Source organism: Lutra lutra, chromosome 9 (genome assembly GCF_902655055.1).
Source record: "Lutra lutra chromosome 9, mLutLut1.2, whole genome shotgun sequence".
Classification (NCBI taxonomy): domain Eukaryota; kingdom Metazoa; phylum Chordata; class Mammalia; order Carnivora; family Mustelidae; genus Lutra; species Lutra lutra.
In genome coordinates this window covers 106212144-106231854 of record NC_062286.1, presented here as the reverse complement: position 1 = coordinate 106231854, position 19711 = coordinate 106212144, and the positions used below count along the sequence as shown (strand labels likewise).

Here is a 19711-nt window from a genome sequence, read left to right as displayed (position 1 = left end):
ATTCCTAGTAAATTGAATGTTTTTATCGTGAAAGTGTGTTGGATTTTGTCAGTCTTTATCTCGTGTCTGTTTTGTGTAGTTTTTATCCTTTATTCTATTAATATGGTTTATTACATTGATTGTATTTTTGTATATTGAACCAGTCTTACATTCCTAAGATAAATCCCAATTTATCCTGGTATATAATTCTTTTTATGTGTTGCTGCATTCAGTTTGTTAGTATTTTGTTGAGGATTTTTATGTCTATTATTATAAGGAATATTGTTCTATAATTGTTTTTTGTGAGAGGTCTTTGTCCATTTTGGTATAGAAGTAATACTGGTTTCATGGAATGAGGTAGGAAGTGCTTCTGTTTTTAGAAGAGTTTGTGATGGATTGATGTTAATTCTTATTTAAAAGTTTGGTAGATCAAAAACCTCCCAAAAAACAAGAGCCCAGGACCTGATAGATTCCCTGGGGAATTCTACCAAACTTTGAAAGAAGAAATAACACCTATTCTCCTGAAGCTGTTTCAAAAAATTGAAGCAGAAGGAAAACTTCCAGACTCTTTCTATGAAGCCAGCATTACCCTGATCCCCAAACCAGGCAAAGACCCTACCAAAAAGGAGAATTTCAGACCAATATCACTGATGAATATGGATGCTAAGATTCTCAACAAGATCCTAGCAAACAGGATCCAACAGCACGTTAAAAAGATTATCCACCATGACCAGGTGGGATTCATTCCTGGGCTACAAGGATGGTTCAACATTCACAAATCAATCAATGTGATAGAACAAATTAATATGAGAAGAGAGAAGAAACACATGGTCCTCTCAATTGATGCAGAAAAAGCATTTGACAAAATCCAGCATCCGTTCCTGATTAAAACGCTTCAAAGTATAGGGATAGAGAGAACATTCCTGAACTTCATAAAATCTATCTATGAAAGACCCACAGCAAATATCATCCTCAATGGGAAAAAGCTCACAGCCTTCCCGTTGAGATCAGGAACACGACAAGGATGCCCACTCTCACCGCTCTTGTCCAACATAGTATTAGAAGTCCTAGCAATAGCAATCAGACAACAAAGAGAAATAGAAGGTATCCATATTGGCAATGAAGAAGTCAAACTCTCTCTCTTCGCAGATGACATGATTCTTTATATGGAAACCCCAAAAGACTCCACCCCCAAACTACTAGAACTCATACAGCAATTCAGTAACATGGCAGGATACAAAGTCAATGTACAGAAATCAGTGGCTTTCTTATACACTAACAATGAAAATACAGAAAGGGAAATTAGAGAATCAATTCCATTTACTATAGCACCAAGAACCATAAGATACCTGGGAATAAACCTAACCAAAGAGGTAAAGGATCTGTACTTGAGGAACTACAGAACACTCATGAAAGACATTGAAGAAGACACAAAAAGATCGAAGACCATTCCATGCTCTTGGATCAGAAAAATAAACATTGTTAAAATGTCTATACTGCCTAGAGCAATCTATACTTTTAATGCCATTCTGATCAAAATTCCACCGGTATTTTTCAAAGAGCTGGAGCAAATAATCCAGAAATTTGTATGGAACCAGAAGAGACCCTGAATCATTAAGGAAATGTTGAAAAACAAAAATAAAACTGGGGGCATCACGTTACCTGATTTCAAGCTTTACTACAAAGCTGTGATCACCAAGACAGCATGGTACTGGCATAAAAACAGACACATAGACCAGTGGAACAGAGTAGAGAGCCCAGATATGGACCCTCAACTCTACGGTCAAATAATCTTCGACAAAACAGGAAAAAATATACAGTGGAAAAAAGACAGTCTCTTCAATAAATGGTGCTGGGAAACCTGGACAGCTATATATAGAAGGATGAAACTCGACCATACTCTTACACCGTACACAAAGAAAAACTCAAAATGGATAAAAGACCTCAACGTGAGACAGGAATCCATCAGAATCCTACAGGAGAACATAGGCAGTAACCTCTTCGATATCAGCCACAGCAACTTCTTTCAAGATATGTCTCCAAAGGCAAAGGAAACAAAAGCGAAAATAAACTTTTGGGACTTCCTCAAAATCAATAGCTTCTGCACAGCAAAGGAAACAGTCAACAAAACAAAGAGGCAACTCACGGAATGGGAGAAGATATTTGCAAATGACAGTACAGACAAAAGGTTGATATCCAGGATCTATAAAGAACTCCTCAAACTCAACACACACACAAAACAGACAATCAGATAAAAAAAATGGGCAGACACTTCTCCAATGAAGACATACAAATGGCTATCAGACACATAAAAAAATGTTCATCATCACTAGCCATCAGGGAGATTCAAATTAAAACCACATTGAGATATCACCTTACACCAGTTAGAATGGCTAAAATTAGCAAGACAGGAAACAACATGTGTTGGAGGGGATGCGGAGAAAGGGGAACCCTCTTACACTGTTGGTGGGAATGCAAGTTGGTGCAGCCACTTTGGAGAACAGTGTGGAGATTCCTCAAGAAATTAAAAATAGAGCTTCCCTATGACCCTGCCATTGTACTACTGGGTATTTACCCCAAAGATACAGATGTAGTGAAAAGAAGGGCCATCTGTACCCCAATGTTTATAGCAGCAATGGCCACGGTCGCCAAACTGTGGAAAGAACCAAGATGCCCTTCAATGGACGAATGGATAAGGAAGATGTGGTCCATATATACTATGGAGTATTATGCCTCCATCAGAAAGGATGAATACCCAACTTTTGTATCAACATGGACGGGACTGGAGGAGATTATGCTGAGTGAAATAAGTCAAGCAGAGAGAGTCAATTATCATATGGTTTCACTTATTTGTGGAGCATAACAAATAACATGGATGACAAGGAGAGTTAGAGAGGAGAAGGGAGTTGAGGGAAATTGGAAGGGGAGGTGAACCATGAGAGACTATGGACTCTGAAAAACCTTCTGAGGGGTTTGAAGGGGCGGGGGGTGGGAGGTTGGGGGAACCAGGTGGTGGGTATTAGAGAGGGCATGGATTGCATGGAGCACTGGGTGTGGTGCAAAAACAAGGAATACTGTTATGCTGAAAATAAAAAGAAAAATAATCTGGAAAGAAAAGAAAAGTTTGGTAGAATTTATCATTGAAGCACTCAGGTCTTGAGCTTTTTCTTTGTGGATTTTCTTTATTACTAATGAAAATTTTAACTTGGTACAGACCTAGTCATACTTTCTATTTTCTCTTGAGCCGGTTTTAGAAATTTGTTTCTTTTTAGGAATTTGTTTATTTTATTTGGTTATCTAATTTGTTGGCATAGAATTGTCCTTAGTATTTTCTTTTATAGTTTTTATTTCTGTAAGTTGGTAGTAATGCCTCATCCTTCATTCCTGATTTTAGTCATTTTTATCTTTTCTTTTATTCTTTTAATTAACTAACTAGATTTAAATAGTCTGGCTAACTGTTACCAATTTTGTTGATCTTTTAGAAGGACCAACTTTTTGGCATCTTTGATTTTCTTTGTTTTTCTAATTTCTATTTCATTTATTTCTACTCATTATCTATACTATTTCCTTTTCTCTACTTCTCTACTAAAATACTATTTACTTTTCTCTACTAGTTTTGGATTTGGTTTACTCTTCTTTTTTTCTAGTTTCTTAGGATGTAAGTTTAGGCTGTTGATCGGAGATCATTCTTTTTAATGTTTGCATTTAAAAATACAAATTTCCCTCTGAGCTCTTTTGCTGCATCTTACAAGTTTTGATATGTTGTGTTTTTGTTTTCATCCATCTTGAAGTATTTTCTAATTTCCTTTGAGATTTCTCCTTTGACATATTGTTTACTTAGGAGTGCATTCTCTAACTTATGCATAATTGGGAATTTCCTGAATTTCCTTCTGTATTGATTTTAATTTATTTTCACTGTGGATGGATGATTTCAATCCTTTTAAATTAATTGAGACTTGGTGTATAGCCTAACATATGGTTTAGACTGAAGAATGTTCCACGTGCATTTGAGAAGAGTATTTGTTCTGCAGTTGTTGGGTGAAGGATTCTATAGTTGTTCACTAGGGCTAGTTAGTTTATTACACTGCTCCAGTCTTCTGTTTCCTTGTTGATCTTCTGTATAGTTTTTCTATCCATTATCAAAAGTGGCATTTTGAAATATTCAACTTTTATTGTTGAATTCTCTATTATTCCTTTAATTCTGTCAGTTTTTACCTAATGTATCTTGGGACTTTGTTGTTAGGTGCCCGTTATTGCTTCAAATATTTTTTCTGCCTTTTTCTCTCTTTTATTTTGGGCCTTTCAATATACATGTGTTGATATACTCAACAGTTTATACAGGTCTCTGAGGCTCTACTCATTTCTTCATCTTCTTCTTCCCCTCCTATTCTTCAGACAGAATCATTTCCTTAGCCTATCTTTAAGTGCCTTGATTCCACCCCCACCCCGCTAAAATCTTCTGGTAAAGCCCTTTGGATAAATTTTTTAATTTTCTTATAGCTTTCAACTCCACATTTCTTATTTGGGGTTTATGTAATTATTATGTCTTTATTGATATTCTTTAGTTAGTGAGCCAACTTTCTCAGACTCTAGTTTTTTTTACATGTTTTCCTGGAACTCTTTCAATGTATTTAAAATAGTTGGTTTAAAATAACTGTCTAGTAAGTCCATCTTCTGGATTTCCCCAGGGTTTTTTTGTTTTGTTTTGTTTTGTTTTAAGATTTTACTTATTTATTTGAGAGAGAGAGAGAGAGAGCATGAACACATTGAGGCAGAGGGAGAAGCAGGCTCCCTGCTGAGCAGAGAGCCAGATGCAGGGCTTGATCCCAGGACACTGCGATCATGATCTGCACCACTTAACTGACTGAACCACCCCTCTCAGAGAGTTTCTGTTGATTGCTTATTTTTATTGTCCACAAGCCATACTTTCTTCTTTCTTTGCATGTCTCTTAATTTTTTTTTGGGGGGGGGGGACACTAGATACTTTAAATAACATGTAATAACTTTGGAAATTATACTCTGCCCCTCCCCAGTGTTTGTTGTCATTGCTGCTTATTGTAGTTATTCTTTGTTTGTTTAGTGACTTTTCTGAACTAATTCTGTGAAGTTTGTGTTTTTTTCTTGTGTGTGTCCACTGAAGGCTCTACTGAGTTAGCTTAGTGGTTAGCTAATATTTCAACATAGATTTCATTAAATGCCTGGAACAAATAAGTCTTTGGTCTTTGCTTAGTGGCATACCTTGAACACCCATCCAGGTAATGGATAACTCTCCCTTAGCTTTTACTTCCTGCTTGTACAAAGTCTCCAGATCTGTCAGAGTAGGCATATAGCCTTATGCATGCATGTGACTTTCTACTTTCATAGGAATGTGATGGAGCTTTCCAAAGTCCCCATGGACTTCTTCATCCCCATATTTTCTTTTTAAGCTTTCTTGTTAGTCTATTGTTTGCCTTAATTGTATCTATCATCTCAGGCAGTCACAACTTTATGACTGTAGCTTTTTATTGTTTTTGGTAAATGCCCCACGAGGAGAGGCTTTATGCACAGTTAGCTCCGACTTAGATCAAATAAAAACAAGCTTTTCAAGTGGGCTCTTCCAGGGACCCAACAGACAGGCTAAATAATGACAGAATAATGTGAGTGAGGCTTTGAGAGAGCTTCAGCTTTGTTCTGTGCCTTCCACATGGAATGTTGCCTATTATTTTCAAGGGTACTGCTGAGTTGGAGTGGGGAGCCACAAATCTCATGTTCTTACTGAGATTCAAATGTATTACCCAACCAGACACTCCCCATATTGTTGAGAGCCTTGGGTTAATTGCTGGAGTTCTAAAAAAGTTGATTCTGATAATTTTTATGTTTTCTCCTTTTTTTAATAGTATGTTTTTATTAAAATATTTTTATTTAAGGATAATTAACATACAGTGTTATATTAGTTTCAGGTGTACAATATAATGATCCAACAATTTGTATATTAACCAGTGCTCATCAAGATAAGTGTACTCTTAATCCCTTTCTCCTGTTTCACCTATCCCTCCTCTCACCTCTCCTCTGGTACCTATGAGTTTGTTCTCAATAGTTAAGACTCTGGTTTTTTGTTTGTCTCTTTTTTTCTTTGTTTGTTTTGTTAAATTCCACATATAAGTGAAATCATGTGGTATTTGTCTTTCTCTGACTGACTTATCTCATTTAGCATTACATCCTCTAGATCCATCCATGTTGTTGCAAATAGCAAGATTTCATTCTTTTTTGTGGCTGAATAATATTCCATTCATCTCTCTCTCTCTCTCTCTCTCTCAGCTTCTTTATGCATTCATCCATTCACCTATGGGTGGACACTTTGGTTGCTTCCATATCTTGGAATATTGTAAATAATGCTGCAATACATAGGGGTGCATATATCTTTCTGAATTAGTTTTTATTTTCTTTGGGTCAGTTTTTTCAAAGAAGACATACAGATGGCCAACAGACACATCGAAAGATGTTCAACATTTGTTCCATCGTCAGGGAAAAGCAAATAAAAACAACAGTGAGATATCATCTCACACCTGTCAGAATGGCTAAAATAAAAACACAAGAAATAACAATTGTTGGTGAGGATGTAGAGAAAAAGAAACCCTTGCGCACAGTTGGTGGGAATACAAACTGGTGCAGCCACTGTGGAAATGCAAACTGGAATGCAAACTGGTGCAGCCACTGTGGAAAATGGTGTGGAGGAGAGTCCTCCAAAAATTAAAAATAGAAATACCACATGATCCAGTAATTTTGTAAGTTTTCATTTCATGTAAAGGGGGTAAAATTTTAGAAGTCCTTACTCTGCCATTTTTGCTTACATCTAAGATTTTATGTATGTGTGTTATTCTTAGATGCTAAAATATGTGTGATGAGTACCATATCCTTTTCTCAAATGTAGTCAAGGTTGGGATTTGCTTTTGAGTACTAGGCAGTATTAAAAGGAGACCCCATTTTACCCACTGGCCAAGTATGGAATTGGAAAATCTATGAGGTGAATAATTAATTGTTATTTCATAGGTCTCTGGCCCAATCCTCTTGTAGTACATGAGCCTCCCCAAGTAATTCATGCTTCATAATAAGTCCTTCTTTCCTTGATCACTAGATTAAATTAAATTAGGTGAAGCTTATAGGTCTCAAAAATAAAGCTTCCTAATTCCACTTGATAATGATGCAACCATTTGAATTTAGGTAGAAATGCAAAGGTGAGACCTAGGAGTGTGACTGGAATTCATCAGTTACTTTTAGAAGATGGGAGGATTACTCTTACCTAGGTGGGGCACTATCTACTCATTAAGACTGAGAACTCGGTTGGCTCCTGAAAGACAGTTCCAGGTCATTTCTTCAGGAAGGACAAGACTTATAGTCACTACACCTGCTGAGACCTTTTGGTTAAAGTTCTTTTCCATTTCCAAATTCTGAAGAATTCAGTTCCGTTCTGTTATTTCCATCTTCTCACCTTAGATCTCACCTTAGATCCTTCTTGTTTCTTTCTCCATTCCATGCTTGACCCACTGTGGTGAGAAACTGTCTCCCTTTCTTTGACTCTGTGGTGAAGGGCCTTCCTTTTCTTCTGTGCCAGGTCTAGGCGAGATGGGATGTAGCATGGAAGCTTGTTTTTTTTTTTTAAAGATTTTATTTATTTATTTGACAGAGAGAGATCACAAGCAGGCAGAGAGGCAGGCAGAGAGAGGAGGAAGCAGGCTCCCTGCTGAGCAGAGAGCCCGATGCGGGGCTCGATCCCAGGACCCTGAGATCATGACCTGAGCCGAAGGCAGAGGCTTAACCCACTGAGCCACCCAGGCGCCCCTGTTTTTTTTTTTAAAAGATCTTATTTATTTGACAGAGAGAGAGATCACAAGTAGAGGAAGAGAGAGAGAGGAGGAGGAGGCAGGTTCCCTGCCTAGCAAGAGCCTGATGTGAGACTCAATCCCAGAACCCTGAGATTAGGACCTGAGCCGAAGGCACAGGCTTAACCCACTGAGCCACCCAGGCAGCCCTGGAAACTTGTTTTTAATCATAATTTTAAGTCTGTATTTTTGTGTAAGGTCCTATCAATTTGGAGAAAGGAAAAAACCTGCTTCTGGTTCCACTTACATAACGAGGATTTTATCCCTAAGTCAGATTGTCTTAGCAAGGATGAGTTATTTCACGATGATCAGCAAATACATAAAAATCATGCAAGCATTGGGGTCTCTACTCTAGAGATAAGTGGAGCTAAGCATAATACACATGGGCTAATAGCTCTATGTCTGACTTGGCCCACATTTGTGAAATGATGACTCTTCGTATCTGGTAGGTCAATTGACTGAGTTTAAACTCTGATTAACCCAGACATGGATAAATTACATTCATCTTGAATCCAGATGGCAAATGTGCTTATGACTTCTGGTACTTGACTGCACTGCCATTCTCGTAAAGTTGTATACAGCTGTTAACTAAATACTGTTGTGTTGCGTCTGTGGGAGAGAGGCGAAATATGGGAAATGTGAAGAATTTATTTGGAGTGTAAGTTGTTTGTATGCCATTGCTCATATTTAGCCCACAAGACACTATAGCCATGATGTATTTGGTCCAGTAATTGTCCCCATCTCAAAAATTAAATCACATCAGTGCATAATGTTTATGAATTATTATTTCACTCTTGGTAACTTTGCATTGCAGAATGCTCTGACTTAAGAGCCAGGTCAAAACATGGTTTATATGGCAGACTCAGCTCAGCTGGGCAGTGCACACACCATTCAGTCATTTATTTAGGTAAGCGAATGTTTATTAAAAGCCTTCTGTGTGCCAATAACTCTGCCCACTGCTGAAAGATAGCAGCAAGGATAGTGCTCTTTGAAGAAACAAAGCTTCACCTTGACTTTGGATCAGAAGCTGTTAGAGGAACCATCAGTGCAAATTTGGTAAAAGCAGTTGCTGTCAGAGAAACAAACTAAACTGCTTTCTTTTGAACCAGAATGTTTATATATTATATAGAGCTGCTTTGCCCAGTATGGTACCCACTGACCATATTTAGTGTTTTAAATTTAAGTGAATTAAAATCGAATACATTTTATTTTTTATTATTAATTATCTATTTGTTTTAAGTAGGCTCCATGCCCAGTGTGGAGTCCAATGCGGGGCTTCAACTCAGGACCATGAGATCAAGATTTGAGCTAAGATCAACAGTCGATCACTTAACTGACTGAGCCACCCAGGTGCCCCATAAAGTTGAATATATTTTAAATTTTCATTTGTCAGTCATCCTAGCCTTATTTTCAGTATTTAATAGTCCCATGTGTCCAGCTGTTACTGCCCTGGACAGCACAAGTATAGAACATCTTTATCATCACAGAAAAATCTGTTCAGCAGTTCCGATATAGAAGATGGAATAAAAAAAAAAAAAAAACAACCCGGGTGAGTTCATTTACAACTTAATGATTAATATCAGGCACAATTTATGAGTTTACACTATTTCCTATAACAGACACATTTATGAGGACAAGAAATTTTCTAAAGCAGGTTTTACAAGCTTTGAAGTTACAAAATGACAGACTTGGCAGTTACTTTAAAGAGTTGTTACCTCATGTGTTTTCATTTTCTTTATGTTGAATGTTAGAAAAAATAGCGTGAGCCAACACAAAACTAATAGTAAGGATGATGTCAGGGATTTCTGACTCTTCACCAAAATCCATTCTCCTCTTTTTTTTTTTTCTTCAACAGTGTAGGTGGCTGACCACCTGGACTCCAGTGTCCACCCCCACATACAGCTTGGTGTGGTGACTTGGTTCTTACCAGTGGAATGAGAACCGAAGTGACATCCATTCTGAACAGAGTCTTTAAATGGGCTGGTGTGCTTCCTTCATACGCTTATTTACTTTGCTGCAGAGCAGCTTCTGTACCATAGATCCCAATATGCAGAAGAGACCACCCACTTAGTAGGGCATGGTGGAAGAACATGAGAAGCAGACTGAGTCTTTAAGACTGTGTAGAGTCAAGTGACCCAATAACCAGAAAGTCCAACTGATATATAAGGAGAAAAGAACTTCCATCTTACTTGACGCACTGCATTTTGAGGTCTGTTTGTCACAGCAGCGATTATTACCCTAGCATACCTAAGAGCAGGCATTATTTTAATTTTGATCAGTACTATTTTTTTCAGACTTAGATGCCAGAAACAGCCACGTTATCATGAAAAAATAAATGTATAGCCCTTTCCCAGAAGAAACCCCTCTTTTATCTATGATGGAATTGCTTCCTGTCTTTAAAGGGCTCTTGTTTTAGGTTGGATTCCCTAGAAACAGAGCCTGTGATGGGGATTCCCTTGCATTTATTGCAGGAGGACTCTCGTGAGAAACGTGCAAAGCAGTGAGGGGAGCAAAATGAGGAAGGGGAAAGAGCCAAGAAAAGACATGGCTTCAGCTGAGTACTAGCTTCCACTTAATCCCCTGCTTAATTCCTCTAGAGTATGAATCTCACCACAGAGTTGTTTCTGCCTGAGGGTTTGGAAGCTCCCTATTATTCAGTCTTTCCCTGGTGGACCCTCCCAGGCATTTTCAGGAGGACAGTATTTTACTGAATGAAGGAAATCCTGAGGGGAGCTGTGGATTACTTCCAACCAACACTCTCATAGCTGGGGTATGGGTGCAGCAGCCAGTAAAGGCATCTTTGCTGCCACCACTGGTGTTACAGTTTATCTTTAAGTTTGTGAATGTATGATCTATGGTTACCTATTAGTTGAAACAGATGGGAAGATTCTCTTCCCACAGGGAAACCCATATATTTTTAGGACTCTAAATATGGTCCCTCGCTTGGTAGAGCAAATTTTTTCATAGGGAGATAGGCAGAGTTAAGTTTTGGATAAATACAGAAGTTGGGACAGTGGTCTGCATATGAAGGTGTGGGGAACCAAGAGAAGGAAGGAACAGTTCTCCTCAGGGGAGCCACAGAAGCCCATCCCTGGATATGAGCAAGTCTGTGAGAAAAATAGTTTGTGGTGCTATAGAACCTGAACTCTAGAGCCAGATGGCCTCTGCTTGAATCAACTTTCTGTCACTAACATGCTGTGTGACACTGAGCAAGTAACTTGACCTGTCTGCCTTGGTTTCTCCCTCTGTAAAATAAGGTTGATGATAGATACTAATAACTATAGGTTGTTGAGTGAATTAATACTCAAGTATACAAAGGTCTCAGAATGTTTCCCCGAAACAGTGAGTGGTATTAGGGTAACTCTGTTGGGGAAGCTAGGTCTTGAAATGAGAAGCTACGTGTGCCAGGATTATTCTGAAAGACTGAGAGATTCTTCAGGCACAGAATAGGAGAAGGCAATGGTTAAAAAAGCCCTTGGCCTTTGGAAGCAGTTATTATAGGACTGAATCCCTACTCTACTACTGCATGACCTTGAGCAAATTATTTAAATTTTTTATGTCTTGGTTTCCTCATATTTACACTTGATCTTAGCCAAAAGGCCGAGAAGCGATTTCCTCATATTTATTTATTTTTTTTTTAAGATTTTTTTTATTTATTTATTTGACAGAGAGAGATCACAAGTAGACAGAGAGGCAGGCAGAGAGAGAGAGAGAGAGAGAGGGAAGCAGGCTCCCTGCTGAGCAGAGAGCCCGATGCGGGCCTCGATCCCAGGACCCTGAGATCATGACCTGAGCCGAAGGCAGCGGCTTAACCCACTGAGCCACCCAGGCGCCCAGATTTCCTCATATTTAAATTTGGAATAATGGCAGCAACTTTTCTCAGAGAAGTATAGTGAAAGTTAGATGAAATAATAATTGTAATATTCTTAAACAGCACCTAATACATAATACACACCTTAATTAAAAGTTGTTCTTATTCTACAAGGAAAGGCAGGGGGACTCTTGCAGAGTTCATTGCTTAGGGCAGGTTCATTGCTTATTATACAAGGGTTTATGAGATGAGTGTGATATCATAAAGTTAAACAGAAATTGAATGGGAAAATCCCACTGTACAAAGCGAAGGTCCTTTGACTTGGTCGTGTGGGCACCATAAACCCATTGAATGCCAAATATGTTTTCTCAAGCTTCTTTCAGAGTAAGGAAGCAGTACTAGTTAGCTATTGGTGCATAACAAGTGATCCCATAATTTAGTGTCTTAAGACAACAACTCTTCATTTAACTCAGGATTGTGTAGGTTATCAATTTGGACTGAGAGATTCTTCAGGTCTCAGGTAGGTTTTTTTGTGATTCTGCATTTGTTTTCTGGTTAGATAGTCAGCTCTGGTTTGGGGGTTGGCCAGGTGTTGATTCGGGGCACCTTGGTTCTCCCCCACATGGCCTCTCCTTGACAGACCTTGTTCTCATGTCAGAGGCAGTGTGTTCTCATGTCATAGAAGGAGTGCATAATAGCTCTAAAGGCTTAGACTCTCAACTGTGCAACATCACTGGTGATGAATTTTCCTGGTTAATCATAAGGTGGAGCCCAGGGTCAGAGTATTTGGGCTTGCCAAGTTATAGGAAAATGAGCATGGATACAGGAAAGTCATTAATTGGGACCAATAGTGAAAGCAATCTAGCACATTCTCCAAGGATCACCTCTTCAATTCATGAGCATAGGCAGAGGCAGCAGCTATAGCACTGCAGTCCTCTTCGAGGTCTACAAAGTGATGTTTGTAAGATCCTGAGAAGGGATAGCTTTAAACATTCCACAAAGATAAGTCACCTTGGTCTTGCCATCTCTCTTTTTGTTTTTTTTTTTTTTTTTTTTTTTGTTTTTTTAATAATTTTTTTATTTTTTCAGCATAACAATATTCATTATTTTTGCACCACACCCAGTGCTCCATGCAATCCGTGCCCTCTACAATACCCACCACCTGGTGCCCCCAACCTCCCACCCCCCACCACTTCAAAATTCTCAGATCGTTTTTCAGAGTCCATAGTCTCTCATGGTTCACCTCCCCTTCCAATTTCCCTCAACTCCCTTCTCCTTTCCATCTCCCCTTGTCCTCCATGCTCTTTTTGTGCCCTAGCTGCTCTATTCTATACATTTTAAAGGTTGGCAGTTGTTGGCAAGAGGAGATCAGGTTGGGAAGACACTTGCATCATGGAGAGTAGAGAGACCTCACAAACATATGATGCAAAAAGAGGCACATGATATTGAGGCCAAGAGAATCCATTGTTGAAAAGATATGGACATTTTAATGTATAAAGGCAGAACTTTTAAAAATATTTTTTAAAATTTTATTTTTTTATTTTTTAAAAGATTTTATTTATTTATTTGAGAGAGAGAGAACACAAGAAGGGTAGGGTCAGAGGGAGAAGCAGGCTCTCTGCTGAGCAGAGAGCCCAAATCAGCACTAGATCCCAGAACTCCAGGACCATGACCTGAGCTGAAAGCAGTCATAAAAGCAGAACTTTTGAAAAAATATTTAGTTGTTTCTACTCTGCTTTTATCTCTTTATTTTGAAAGTTAGAGAATTAATAAAATCTCCCAATTTATAGAACTAAAGACATAAAGAAGACAATATTGACTAAATGTCAGAAAAGTGCAGTTACAATATTTGAACTGTGTATTAATCCACATATGTCTGGTATAATTTATACACATTGTTAATTTTCATGTAACCTCTTGAGTAGATATAGGAAATATATATTTTATTGAGGACTGCTACTGTGTGAGAAAAGAATCACTGAAGATCACAGATTAATAAAAAAGGATTAATGGCTATGTTGTATGATACTGAATCAGGGAACCCAATTAAGCTTTGCACCCAGGTCATCTAAGCCTTGCCTGGATCCCTTGAGTCACTCACCTAAACTCTTTGAATGACAGTTTGTGCACTTCTTATGTGGAGCTGTTTCTATCACCAGATTGCTGCTTTTAGCACATTGCCCAGAGTTTCCTCTGCCCGCAGCAGGAAGTCATTCCTCCATCATTAAATCATTCAAAATCATTTAGTTTAATTTTCTCTTTAAAGGCAAGGAAACATGTAAAATTTACAGAAAAACAGGTGTAATACTTTTTCTTTTGAATATCCAGCTTTCTTCTGTATATTGAACAGAAATGGGCCATGTTTCTGTTTGGGTTCCCTGAGAAGCAGGCCCTGACATAAGGATTTGAATGCAAGCAGTTGATCTAGGAAGGGAGCCCAGGAAACTTTTGTGGGGAAGTGAGGCAAGGAAGGGAAAGCAGCTAATAGGTGGTGTGATATTATGCTGGTTACCCCTGTGGGCACCAGGGGCTTCTTGCCTTTGGGGAAGACTGGGACACAGAATAGACCATATGCCTGAAAGATGTCTTGCCTGAGAGGTGAGGGAGCTGGGGCATTTATACACCCACTGCCATCAGTCTGTGACTGAGGGCTGCTCCCAGGAGGCAGGTGGCTCCTGCCACCAGAGAAGGTCTTCCGGTAAAGATATGCAAGTGATGTGCATGAAATGATTAAGTTCTGAGGCAATATGGATCATGACTTAATATGGAATCTGAGTTCTGAGGAATATGGATCGTGACTTAAAGTGTCTGTCCCAGACAAAATCCTGGTTCTTTTGTTTTTTTAACTAACTTCTCAAATCCTTTCATGGAATATAAAACAGCATATAAAGCAGATTTAAAAAAAGCAAACAAACAACAGAGCGATTTCTGTGGTGGTGAGCAGGTGCTTGGTTCTGGTGTTCTCTCTCTCATCCTGTGTCTCTGAAAACCAACCCAGAGCCACCTCTGAGGAGTGCAAGGGCTCCTCAGACAATAGTTTGAAAACACATGATTGAGATCTTTAAGGAAATTTCCAGTTCTGGCTCTTTGGTTGATATCTTTGCACTGAACCGCCTTCTGCTAATACTTTCTCTGCCTCCTCTCCTCCTTAAGACAAAACCAACACAACAAGATTTTCCAACTGGATATTGTGGTGATAACAGCCAAAAAGAAAAAAGAAAAAAGAAAAAAAAAAAGGACTCAACGGGGGAAAACACAACAAAATGTAAAAGCAGAGCTCATTGGATGGCTATTTAAAACTCCCAGAAACTACAGAAAATAGGGTAGCCATAGTAACACATCCAGGCATATCTTCTCCTGGGAGTGACTGCAAGCTGGAGGAGGAGGGATGGGGATGTGGAGGGCAAGGGCCTGATGGGCAGGGGGCTCTCCTGGCACAGATTCACCATTGAGACTGGAAAGGAACAGCCTTAACAGAAGCTGTGAATCTCCTCAACGAACATATAGGTTTATCTATATTTTTGGCAACTTCCCTTTGGAATCAAAAGTTGGCTTCTTTAGAGATAACGTAATGAAAGCATATTAAAAAAAAATCTTTGATGAAACTCACACTATGGGGGGAAAAAACACCACAACCCAGAAGACCAAATGGAAAGTGTGAGCGGTAGTTGTGATTATGGCTTTTCAAGCAGTTCCTCAGACACTGCCCTGGGTTTGGGCTCTTATTGTGTGGTGGTCCCATTAAGTGACTAAAACTGCAAAGAAGCCCATGGGCTGTTGTAGTCAAAGTTACTGGGGCCTTCCCAGTGCCCCTCTGTTCAGCCCTTCCACTAGCTTCTGGGAATATTGGAAACAAATAACTCACAGCTGCCTCCTGTTCACAGAACTGCCCTTGGCCAACAAGCCCCACCTCTCCAGGAAATGCCTGGGAAGCCATGACTTCCCTGCAGCCCCAAACCAATGACTGATGGATGCTGGGGGATAAAATCTTGGCTCCTTGCCGCAATTTAAGACATAACTGTGCTACCCTTCAAGCTTCCCCATGGGATCAGCCTTAAGCCAGCCAGCCACCAGAGACCTTTTATTTCTTTGCCCACCTTCTTCTGCTCTACCTGTTTCTCTCATTTCCTTGAAGGTTTCTTCTGAGATGGCTCCATCAGTCTATCACTTGCAAGACCTCCAACTGAGGCTTTGCTTCTAGGGAATCTAACCTAAGACATATTCTAGTATTTGGAGGGAAAATGTACAAGGGGGCCCCCAACTTTGAGGGATTGACATCCATCCTCTACCCTCCAACCAGTATGAGTCCCCTTTCATTGGATCTCCAAGATTTGTGGTGAATGAGAGCTCTTAGATACCAATGTCTAAAAGCTGTTGGACCAGAAGACCTCTAAAGCTGGCTTTAGCTCAACAGTTCTGGGAGAGCTTTTTCTGCTGCTCACTAAGAGTGCTCTAGTTTTACTAGGATTTGACAATGAATGGGGAAAGACCACATATTAAAGAAAACATGGTTGGCTGGAGGAAGTCCCGGGCATCACTCAGAAATTATTCAGGCTGTTTCTTTAGGAGAAGCCATATTGTCATCCTTTAGTTTCTCACAATCTGCCATTTTGTGGCCGCTTCCCTGAAAAACCCACACTTGTGATACTAGAGTGGGCACTCTTGCACTAGCTAGATCTTTTACTGGACATGGGCATCCATCTTCCAGTTGTCCTCAGCCAACGAGAGCCACCTCGCCTGAAGATGCTGAAGAGTTTATCCCTTAGTCTCCATAATACACCAACTATAGGTCAAGTGCTTCCAGGTGAGACCACTTTGATGTAAGTTACATAGCAGAGCTCCAAGTAGGGTCACCTGAGACCACATTGTGGCCTCCTTTCCTGCTCCATCCTGCTTCCTTTTCTCCCTTGCTGGATTCTCTCGACAGCATGTCCTCAACAAATCATTTGCAAAACGACTCCTAGGTAAGGCTTTGCTGCTGGTGAATTTGACATCCTAATAATTCAGATGGCTCAGGGCCACGGAGAATGAGATTTGGCTGGGGATTAAGCACCAACTGATAAAATTGAGGTCCATAGAAAACTATTTGGAAGGCTTGACTTAGAAAAGCTTGTGTTTTTTTCCCTTTTCAGATTTCCTGAGTATCTCTTCAATGAAAGAAAACAGAGGACAGAAGGTTTCTGTTTGTTTTCTCATTCAAGAAATTGGAGGGTTTTAGTTTCGTTTCATTTTGTTTTCCACACCTCTATCCTCAGTGTTTATAAACGGGTGCTCAAATACTTGTTGAATGTATTTTAACAGATATTGCAATATACCTTGTTGATGGACTTTTCTGGGTGCATTTGGAATACAATAAAGACATAAGAAATGGCAGGCTTAAGGGACTAGATAGAAGATTAACCTAGTTTTAGGTTTATTAACTTTGCTTCTTTTCAACAAAGTGGAACGAGTCTTATTAAATACTAATTACCTTCTCCATTCTTTTGCATCCTGATTGTTTTGTTCTTTTAGAGAGTATGTTTTTTGTAGAGAAAATAACTTTTTTCAGAATCCTGTATTCAAATACCTATCCTGTCTGGGCTCTAAGCTACAATTCTTATGAACTGCACTATTACTCAACTCTAAATGCCATTTTAAAAGCCAGTTTTGACATTTATTTAAACCATCTGAGGTCTCCAGTCCTCTGGGAAGACAGTGTCTGATGCTGAATGACTAATACGAAATTTTGTAGCCTTTGAATGGTTTATGGAGCAAGATGTGATATCAGGATCTTTGAAACATTCGATGCAGTTAAATCTGGCAACATCTTTGCCCGTTTCTTTCTTCATCAAGAACCAAGTACACATATATCTTGATGGATAGAGAGAGAAATGAGAGGAATTTGGAGAAATTCGGCCCCATTAACTCCCCTCCCCAGAGTATGGAATTTCCTTCCCACCACTTAAGTTATAAGCCTTGGCTGGTAAGGGAGTACAGAGCTGGGACTGGGATTAGGAATCTAACTGAAGTGCAAAATTTAAGTGGGTGCCAAAAAACTCAGTACATGATATTTTAATGCTGTATTTTCTAAAATAAATATTTGTTTATTTATTTGAGAGAGAATGTGAGCACCTATGAGTGGGAGGGGGCAGAGGGAGAGGGAGAGAATCCCCAAGTTGCTCCCGCACCCAAGCATGGAGCCTAACTCAAGGCTGCATCCCAGGAACCTGAGATCATGACCGGAGCCAAAATCAAGACAGAGGCTTAACTGACTGAGCCAGGTGCCCCAATGCAGTATTTTTTATTGTGGCAAAATTTTAACGTCATTACCATTTTTAAGTCTACAGTTCAGTAGTTAAATGTACTGTCATTGCTCTGAAACATCTAAATTTTTTTCCTCTTGCACAATCTGAAACCCTTTACCCACTGAAAAACAGCTCCCCTTTTCCCCCTCCCCCTGGTCCTGGTCCTGGTCCTTGGTAACCAAAATTCTACTTTCTGTTTTTTGTGAATTTGACTACTTTAGGTACCTCAGATAAGTAGAATAATGCAGTATTTGTAATTTTGGGACTAGGTTATTTCACTTAGCACAATGTGTTCACAGTTCCTCCATGTCCTAGAATGTGACAAGATTTCGTCCTTTCCGTACGGCTGAATAATATTCCATCGCATGCATTTATCACATGTTGGTCTTTATCCATTCGTCCCTTGATAGACATCTCGGTGGTTTCTACCTCTTGGCTATTGTGAATAGCGATGCTACGAGCATGGGTGTGCAGATATCTTGGTGAAAGCCCGTTTTCTTTTGGCTGTATAGCCAGAAGTGTAATTGCTGGATCATAGGGTAATTCTATTTTTAATTTTTTGAGCAAACTTCATATTTTTGTTTGTAGAGATTTTATAATTCCTCTTATGTACAGGGTTCCAATTTCTCCACATCCTTACCAGCACTTTTTGTTTGTTGTTGTTTTGGTTGTTGTTTTTTGTTGCGTTTGTTTTGTTTTTGGACAATAGCAATCCTAATGGGAGTGAGGAGATACCGCATTAAGGTTAGATTTACTTTTCCATGTGTCTATCATTTTTTGAGAAATGCCCATTTTTCTTTGCCCATTTTATAAATCAGGTTATTTGATTTATTTTCTTGTTTGGTTTTTAGAGTTCTTTTTATATTTTTGTATGTTAATCCCTCATCCAATCTAGGATATGTAAGTATTTTCTGTCATGCCGTATGTTGCCTTTTCATCTTGTGTATTTTGATGCACAAAAGTTTTTAAGTTTGATGTAGTCCCATTTACCTATTTTTGCTTTTTTGTTGCCTTTTATTTTGGTGTCATATCCAAGAAATAATGCCAAGTCTAATGTCATAAAGCTTTTCCCAGGTGTTTTCTTCTAGAAGTTTTATAGTTTTAGGTCTTATGTTTAGGTATTTAATCTGTTTTGAGCTCATTTCTATACATATTGAAAGATAAGGGTCCAACTTCATCTCATGCAAGGGACATCTTGTTTTCCCCACACCCTTTGTGAAGGCTATCATTTTTCCCTTGAATGGTCTTGACACTTTGTCAAAGATCATTTGACTATATACGTGAGGGTTTATTTCTAGACTCTCTATTGTATTCCATTGGTCAGTGTGTCTTTACACTAGCCCCGCACTATTTTGATTACTGCAGCTTTATGTATAATATATTTTGAAATCAGGAAATGTGAGTTTCTCAACTTTGTTCTTCTTTTTCACAGTTGTTTTGGCTATTTGGCATCCCTTCAAACTCCATAGGAGTTTCAGGATGAATGTTTCAATTTCCGCAAAAAATGCCATTGGAATTTTGATAAGAATTGCATTGAATCCGTGGATCACTTTGGATAGTATGGCCATCCTAACAATGTTATGCTTTGCAGTCTGTAAACACAGGATGTGTTTCCTTTTATCTGTATCTTGTGTATTTGCTTTCATCAGTTTTGTAGTTTTCAGTGTAGTTTTCTTTGGTCAGGTACATTATTATGTATTTTATAGTACTATCTGAGGCTGTTGTAAATGGAATTGTTTCTTAATTTCCCTTGCAGATTGGTCATTCGTTGTTCATGT

At 39.0% G+C, this 19711-nt stretch overlaps 1 pseudogene; it reads right to left on the bottom strand.

Moving 5' to 3' along the window:
- Nucleotides 1–11283: 11283 nt before the first annotated feature.
- Nucleotides 11284–11450, bottom strand: LOC125110084 (uncharacterized; annotated as a pseudogene).
- Nucleotides 11451–19711: the final 8261 nt, after the last annotated feature.